General features: G+C 33.6%; 2 pseudogenes; both read left to right on the forward strand.

Annotated features, from left to right (window-relative positions):
- LOC107059309 (geraniol 8-hydroxylase-like) overlaps positions 1-2,248 on the forward strand; it is a 7,437-nt pseudogene extending 5,189 nt beyond the window's left edge.
- A 3,481-nt stretch (positions 2,249-5,729) lies between these two features.
- On the forward strand, positions 5,730-8,048 carry LOC102599382 (geraniol 8-hydroxylase-like; annotated as a pseudogene).
- The last annotated feature ends 633 nt before the right edge of the window (positions 8,049-8,681 follow it).

Below are 8,681 nucleotides of genomic sequence, written 5' to 3' on the forward strand. Positions count from 1 at the left end.
GATTCTTGGCATGCAGATTGTCCGTGATAGAGATTCCAAGAAGTTGTGGTTGTCACAAGAGAAGTATATTCAGAAAGTACTTCGTAGATTCAACATGGATAAAGCTAAGGTTGTCAATACACCTTTAGCTATGCACTTCAAATTGAGTACTAGACATTGTCCTTCCAGTGATGGTGAGAAGGAAGATATGAAGAAAGTTCCTTATGCTTCAGCTGTTGGTAGTTTGATGTATGCAATGGTGTGTACAACACCAACTATTGTTCATGTTGTTAGTATTGTTAGCCGTTTTCTTTCTAATCCAGGAAGAGAGCATTGAAATGTTGTTAAGTGGATTATGAGATATCTTTGTGGCACTTCTAGTTTGAGCTTGTGTTTTGGTACAGAGAAGCCTATTCTTTGTGGTTACACTGATTCAGACATGACTGGTGATGTTGATACTCGTAAGTCTACTTCAGGCTACTTGATTACTTTTATGTGGAGTGGTGTGATTGGGCCACGTAATATAGGAATGTGTTTGTAGTACTTTGACATGAGAATGGAACGTGGTGGTTAAATTAATTGAAGACTCATCGTATGTTAGATTTCGTTTAGAGTGTGTGTGTTGGGTGGGTCTTCTGTCTCTTTGGAATTCGAAAGACTGAATATACATACATAGCAATGAAATTTGATAATATTGAAAACAGGGGCGGACCCACGTTGAGGATATCGGGTGCTCGAGCATTGATTGACTCTTACGAAAATTTGTATATGTTCATTGAAAATATTGAAAAGTTGATATAATTAATTCTTGAGCACCCATTAATCTAAAGGTTTGATGGGCGCTTTGGTTCTCAGATGCAACGTAAAGCTTGCGCTGACAACCTCAAGTGTGAGGGTTCGAGTGCCACACTGCTATATGTTTTTTTTTTCTTCTACGCTAAAGGAAGTGAGCACCCATAACCAGTTGGGTTTAGATCTTTTCTTTCCCTTTCTATGTGGATAAATAAAAGTCTTATTAGGACCAGCCCACTTTAGCCCATAACCCAAATATTATGTGACATATATAAGGCTTATTGGTCTTATTTTCAGAAACACAAGAGAGAAAAATCAAGAGAGATTCGTTTTAGAGATTGAGAGAAAAAGAGAAAAATTCCGTTTTTGCTTCTGGAAATTTTCTGCTCAGGCAGTCCGCTTGAGACAGATTTTGCCGCTTCGTTAACCGTTGGATCGTGCTCAAATTTGAACTGAAAGTTCTCAGCATCTGGTTCTTGCAATTAAACGGTGGAGATCGGATTTGGAGGTCTGTAGCTTCTGATTTGAGGGCGTGAACAGTAACGCGTTTGGGGTGAAATCTCTTCTTTAAATCTCTAGTTTTGGTGCAATCTTGATTTGTTGTTGCTCGTTGTTTGGCGCTTGTTTTGTGGCTAATTTTGGAGAACAATTTTGTAACTCTTGGTGTTTATAGTGGAGCTTTTGGTCCTGTGATTTTTTACTCTTCACATCAAAGAGTTTTTCCACGTAAATTGTTGTGTCTTGTGTGATTGGTTTATTCTTATCTTGTTGCTTTAGTTTGGTTGATATACTTACTGTCCATTCTTCATATTGCTTGATTGGTTTGTCTTCTCTTAGTTCAAATTAAAAGGGAAAGTTTAGATTTGGGTATTATTCCGCTGCTATCCTATCTGACATTTTTGTTAGTGCCTTGTCTTTTCCAACAGAATCCGCACATTTTGGAGAAAGCATAAGAAGAACTTGCACAAGATATTGGCAAAGGTAAACTAATAGATGAAGCTGATGTTGCAAAATTACCTTACTTGAGGTGCATTGTGAAAGAAACCCTTCGAATACACCCACAAGCTCCTTTCTTAATTCCACGCAAAGCAGAGGAAGATGTTGAGTTATGTGGCTATATTATTCCAAATGACTCACAAGTTTTTGTGAACGTATGGGCAATGGGCACGACTCTAGCCTATGGGAAGACCCTTTGGACTTTAAGCCAGAGAGGTTTTGGGAGTCAGATATAGATGTTAGAGGTCGGGATTTTCAGCTAATTCCATTTGGTGCTGGTCGAAGAATATGCCTTGGATTGCCTTTGGCTACCAGGATGGCTCCAGTAACACTAGGTTCAATTCTAAATACCTTTAATTGGAAGCTGTATGGTGGAAATATTGCACCTAAAGATTTGGACATGGAGGAAAAGTTTGGTCTTACACTGGCAAAAGCTCAACCTCTGTTAGCTATCCCTGTTCCACTGCAGAGGTTGGGATAAACTTAAGATTTTAAGTTACCAAATTAAGAATACAATAATGACACTTTTTTTTTTTTGTAAACCAGGTAGTGCTGCCCATGCCAGCACACACTCAATATTCGTGAACAAATAAATAATATCCTATATGTCATATACAAAAGGTATTTATGTGTTATCACAATATTATGATTATACAAAGCTAAGAGTTTAAAGACTCGATGTGTTATCACTTCTTAGTTCCCAACGATTTACACCGTAGTAGTTATTGTTGGTGTATAGCATTTTATTATTAAAATAAAATATTAAGTGCATATGTTAGTGGGTATAAATTGTGGTAGATGATGACTATTAGTTCTTTTAACTTACATGACCATTAGTTCTTGTAATTCTCATGGTCATTAGTTTCTTGTAACTCATGTGACCATTAGTTTCTTATAACTTATATAATATTCGGAGAAGGGCCTAAATGCCCCTCAAGTATTTGAATTGGTACAAAATTACCCTCCATCCACCTATCGATCCTAAAATACCCCTGACGTCCACCTTTCGGCTCAAAAATACTCTTATGTCTAACGGATCATACTCATTAGGTGGATGAGGGTAATATTGTACCAAATCTCATAGTTTTAAGGGGTCATTTTTAGGCCCTTTTCCATTAAAATAATTTTGAAATTACTTAATATATAAGCTCACATGATTAACTTGATTTTGAATTTCATAGTAAATTTAAAATTATAAAAAGGTTAGGCATCTACTCTCTACACTCCTCCCTCCCTGGCTCTTCACTTCCTATCTCTTCCATATTTTTTTCTATTTGGATCTTGTCCACCATTTTTTTAATTTTTTTTTATGACAAACAAGAGAGAAAAAAGGAGGAAAATAACGATGCATTCATATAGAAATAATTAGTTCAATAAAAGATGACTTAATTAAGCAAATATGTACAAATATTACATTTTTCTTTTGTGTGTACCCAAAATTAAAAATAAACGAATAAAAATAATCATGTCTCTTATCCCCACCGTCATCCCATCATGACAATAATACTAATTTAAAGAATATAAATATGTGAGTTCATTTCAAGTTTGAGTCCCGGATATCCTAATTAAGAATAAGAGATTACAAAAAGGAAAAAAAAGAGACAATGAACAAGACAGTTGGATAATTGAGAGAAAATTTTATATTAATGAAAATAATAATTTTTTTTAGATGGACAATCAGTCGGAGTAAGTATGGATTTTAGTTGGATCCCCATTTATGAGTTGGGTTACGTCATTATAAATTGGGGTTGATTTAAAATAGGCCAATAGGAAGAAATCATGAAATTAATTATTTTTTCAATATTATTTTCAAGTTTATCGGGTCAAAATATGAATCATAAGTGGTTTTATAGAAAAATATCATTTTTAAAAATATCATTTTTATTATTTATTTGAGAAGGGTTTAAATTTGGACCAATCACATTAAGCAATATAATAAATAAATATTTAATACCTTTAATTTACTTTAAGGGAGCTATTAAAAATAAAGGCAAATATGAGTCAAAGATTAACATCAAGGGTATTTTTGAGCCGAAAGGTGGACGTCAGGGGTATTTTAGGTCCGATAGGTGGATGGAGAGTAATTTTGTACCAATTCAAATACTTGAGAAACATTTTAGACCCTTCTCCGTAAAATATTTATCACATTTATCTACCCATATTCTACCCAGTGATTACATGGAAGACTTCTTCGCCTATAAATATTGATGCATCTTCCTTTGTGTTGGAGATGAAATGTGTTAAGTGTGAAAAAATATTGTAGTATGTAGTACTGAAAGAGAGAGTTGAGACAAAGAAAATATTCTTAGTCTTCAACTATATTCACTATACAAAAGAGCATATTTATATGTTGAAGGAAGGGCGTTCTGATGTGGAGCTTTGGAATCTTCAACTAATTCAGAGTTGCTTGAGTTATACGATGTTGTTAGGCTGTTATATCCCTAAGGGGACAAGTCAAGAGTGATACTGCTGGATCGATATAAATTATGTCGCAGTGGGCTTGAATCTTCTTAAAGAGAGCGAGATGTCCGCACCTCAGCCTAAATACCTTTTTATTCATTTTATTTCAACTGTAATTTATTATATTTGTGGTAGATTACACCAACAATTATTATAATTTATATCTTTGTGGTAGTTATTTGCAGCTTCTCATTTTAGTACACTTTATTTCTTTGTAGTAGTTTGCAATTCTCATTTCAGTATTGTTAGGAAGTCATGTTCTAGTTTCTTAAATACCTTGCCTTGTTACATATAATTTGAAGTCTTTCAACAATATTCAAACAAAAGAGTATTAATGAAGCATCTTTTATTTGGACATCGAGTTGTAAATAGCCCAAGGCTATGGAACAAAGAATTATCTTGGACACTAACTGTCCCCTATATGTTTGATACCTTCTCCTACAATGAAGCTAATAACCCCAACCCTGTTGGTCATTCTATCAACTATCGTGGATAAAAAGAAGAGTAAATTCAACTAATCCTCTTATGTCATCAACTAAGAATCATGTATAAGGTTCATCTATGCTGATGAAAAGCATAGCTCCAATTCACAGTATCAACTCTTATGTCAGCTTACATAGAAAAATGGAAGTTAATAGCTTTTAGACTTCTGAGGCCCTTTAAGAGCTCCATGGAAATCCCGTGTGCCGAGGTAGAAGATTCCTTTGGAAGAACAATAGAGGAATTTATTAAATAAAAATAATGTGATGAAACATTTCTCAAAAACGTCACCCTAGAACTAACCGGACAAGTTATTTTCCTTGTCAAGTTAGTATAAAGGGTATATATGCTCTAGTTTTTAGACGGTGGGGTGCCAATGTCCCAAAAGTATAACGGAGATAACTGCATACCATTTACGATAGTTTGGAGATATATTTGTTTTTTTTTCCTTTTAAAAATAAACTTGTATTTAATTTTAGCAAACATCAGACAAAAACTGACAAATGTCAAACATAAAGATTTTGTTCCTCCTTCTCCATCACTTCTTCATAGTAATTGCACAATAGTATTTTTCGAATTTATAGTAATTGAAGTATAATGCTTTGAAGAAGTGAATCTTTTAATTTTAATGATATCCAAATAAGATACCTCATAAAAAATCAGTGATATCCAAATAAGATACCTCATAAAAAATCAGGCATTCTTGTGTGAACATCAGCCATATATAACTTATTAACATTTTTGCCTGAAGTTAGTTGCATGTCTAAAATGTTCAAAAACAAAAAAATTAGGTACAAATTAGATAGTGATAGTGATACATTATAAAAGATTTACACACTTAGTACTTGGACCTTTAACACAACTTTCCATATTTGGTATCGAAGTTAGAGCATTGAGAAGGACCTTCCCCTAACACGATATGAACCGGAAAGCGAGGTATTGCTTCCAAGACCTAACAAAGACTCCTACTAAAACCAATATAAACTAATTCCATAGCATAGCTAGTTCATAAGTCAAGAAAAATGGACTACATGAACATTTTGCTAGGACTATTATTTGCTTATTTTTTGGTCCATGGGGTTGTTATTTTTTCACTTAGAAGAAGCAAAAGAGTTGCACCAGGTCCCTTTCCTTTGCCTATCATTGGAAATCTTCATTTGCTTGGCGACAAACCTCACATATCACTTACTCAACTCGCGAAAAAACATGGTCCAATTATGAATCTGAAATTGGGGCAAGTAAACACAGTGGTAATTTCCTCATCAGTCTTGGCTAAACAAGTCATGCAAAAGCAAGATTTGAGCTTTTCCAGCAGATCTGTTCCTGACACAATTTATGCTTGCAATGAGTCTGATTTCTTTGTTATATGGTTACCTGTCAACTCTCAACGGAAAATACTTCGAAAGATTATATGAACTCTCACATCTTCTCAGGTAAATACTTTGAATTGTGATATATAGTACTTTTCACACAGTTTTCAAAAAAAGGAGTATTACAAAGTAGATTGATTTTGTTATTATTGTCGCTAAGAGCAGATGAAAAGGATTCAAAATCTGTTATATGATTATTGATTATTGGATTTTTTTTAATAGTCAACCTCTATCTTGTTTTTTTTTTTTTTTTTTTTAAATGAATTTTATTTGATTCTCTTAATTATTAGTCTTTTAGTTTCAACTTATGTGGTGTAACTTTCTTGAGCGTGGACTTTAAGTAAGTAAGAAATATTGTTAAAACTTATGATATTAAATATGTCATAATTTTCATATGTACTAGATTTTTTGAATTTTTTTTTTCTTAAATATGTTATAATATTTGTGTGTTTTTGAAAAAAAAAAAGAGTAAATATATAACAAAAATGACTTGGGAATCCACTAACAAAGTGTGTTGTTTGGTCCAGTGGCGGAAGGAACCTTTTAACCTTTGATTTGTTTTCACACAATTGTTTAATGGATCATTTTCGAGTTTAATCTGTTTGTCGTCTTGACCCCATTTGTTTAAACCAAGGTTAGATGAGTATATACTAAAAAGTAGATTAATTTTATGTGATCTCAGGTCACAATCTTGATGTTAGTAAGCATCTAAGATCTGAAAAGGTCCAGGAGCTGATTGACTACTGTGACAAGAGTGGGAAAAATTGTGAAGCAGTAAATATTGGCAGGGCAGCTTTTAGAACTTCTGTAAACTTTTTGTCCAACACCATTTTCTCAAAAGATTTGACTGATCCATTCTCTGATTCTGATAAGGAATTTAAGGATTTGGTGTGGAACATCATGGTTGAGGCTGGTAAACCCAATTTGGTGGACTATTTCCCCTTTCTCAGGAAAATTGATCCGCAAGGTAGAAGGCGACGCATGACAAATCATTTTACTAAGGTTCTTCAACTTATGAGTGGCTTAATTGATGAGCGATTAAACGAAAGGAAGATGGGAAAACATACAAATGGTGATGTTTTAGATTCCCTTCTCAATATTTGCCCTCAAGAAATCGACAGGAATCATATCGAGCATCTCTTTCTGGTGGTTTATTTTCTATCCCTTTCCTCATTTGAAGTAACATATGTTTTGGAATCTCTTTTACTTGACATCATAGGTTCTTACACTTGTAAGTTCCACAGGACATGTTTGTAGCAGGGAGCGATACGACATCAAATACATTGGAGTGGGCAATGGCTGAACTACTCAAGAATCCACATACTTTGGAGAAAGCACAAGAAGAACTTGCACAAGTGATTGGTAGAGGCAAGCTAATAGATGAAGCTGATGTTGCAAAATTATCTTACTTGAGGTGTGTCGTGAAAGAAACCTTTCGAATACACCCACCAGCTCCATTCTTAATTCCACGCAAAGCAGTGGAAGATGTTGAGTTTTGTGGCTATATTAGTCCAAAAGACTCACAAGTTCTTGTGAACATATGGGCAATAGGGCACGACTCTAGTCTATGGGAAGACCCTTTGGACTTTAAACCAGAGAGGTTTTGGGAGTCAGATATAGATGTTAGAGGTCAGGATTTTGAGCTAATTCCATTTGGCGCTGGTCGAAGAATATGCCCTGGATTGCCTTTGGCTATCAAGATGGTTCCAGTAACACTAGGTTCAATTCTAAATACCTTTAATTGGAAGCTCCAAGGTGGAATTGCACCTAATGATTTGGACATGGAGGAAAAATTTGGTATTACACTGGCAAAAGCTCAACCTCTGTTAGCTATCCCTGTTCCACTTTAGATCTTGGGATAAACTTGAGATTTTAAGTTACCAAATTAAGAATACAATATTATTAGTATTTCTTTGTAAACTAGGTAGTGCTGCCCATACCAGCATGGACTCAATATTTGTGAACAAATAAATAATATCCTATATGTCATAAACAAAAAGTATTTATGTACCATCACAATGTTATCATTATTCTATTTATATATATTGGTATGTATATTATAAGTCAGGAATTATAAAAGTCATATAAAATTGATGATATACATAACATCTATGAGAATTCGATTGGTTAAAGTTGGAATATGTAAAGTTTCTGACAAAATCTAAAGATGTGTGTCATATTAAGATGTATGGTAATTCAAAGGACATTTTTGTTCTTTAATGTCAAAGGATATTTCAGTTTTTAAAGGATATATAATTTACTGTCTTTTGTTGTTACGAAACACTTCATCTACCAAACTCCATTTTAGAATGAAAACAAATTAAATATTCTGTGAATTAATTCTATCTAGAAATATAATGGATTAATACCATATAATTATTATTTAAAATTTATTAATTAGTTTTTTAATAATATTTAAATTTAGTGAAGGGGTAAAATGGTAATCCAACTTTGAAGTTAAGATCTTCCCACTTATAATAATATATGATGATATGATATGATGATTAAAAATGATCTTTTGCTATATTTTTTTGTAGTTTTTTACTGAGCGCATGAAAACATGCCTACGATTTAGATTGTGTCAGGAATGCGATTCTCTGTTGA

Source organism: Solanum tuberosum, unplaced genomic scaffold, assembly GCF_000226075.1.
Source record: "Solanum tuberosum cultivar DM 1-3 516 R44 unplaced genomic scaffold, SolTub_3.0 scf01128, whole genome shotgun sequence".
Lineage (NCBI taxonomy): Eukaryota > Viridiplantae > Streptophyta > Magnoliopsida > Solanales > Solanaceae > Solanum > Solanum tuberosum.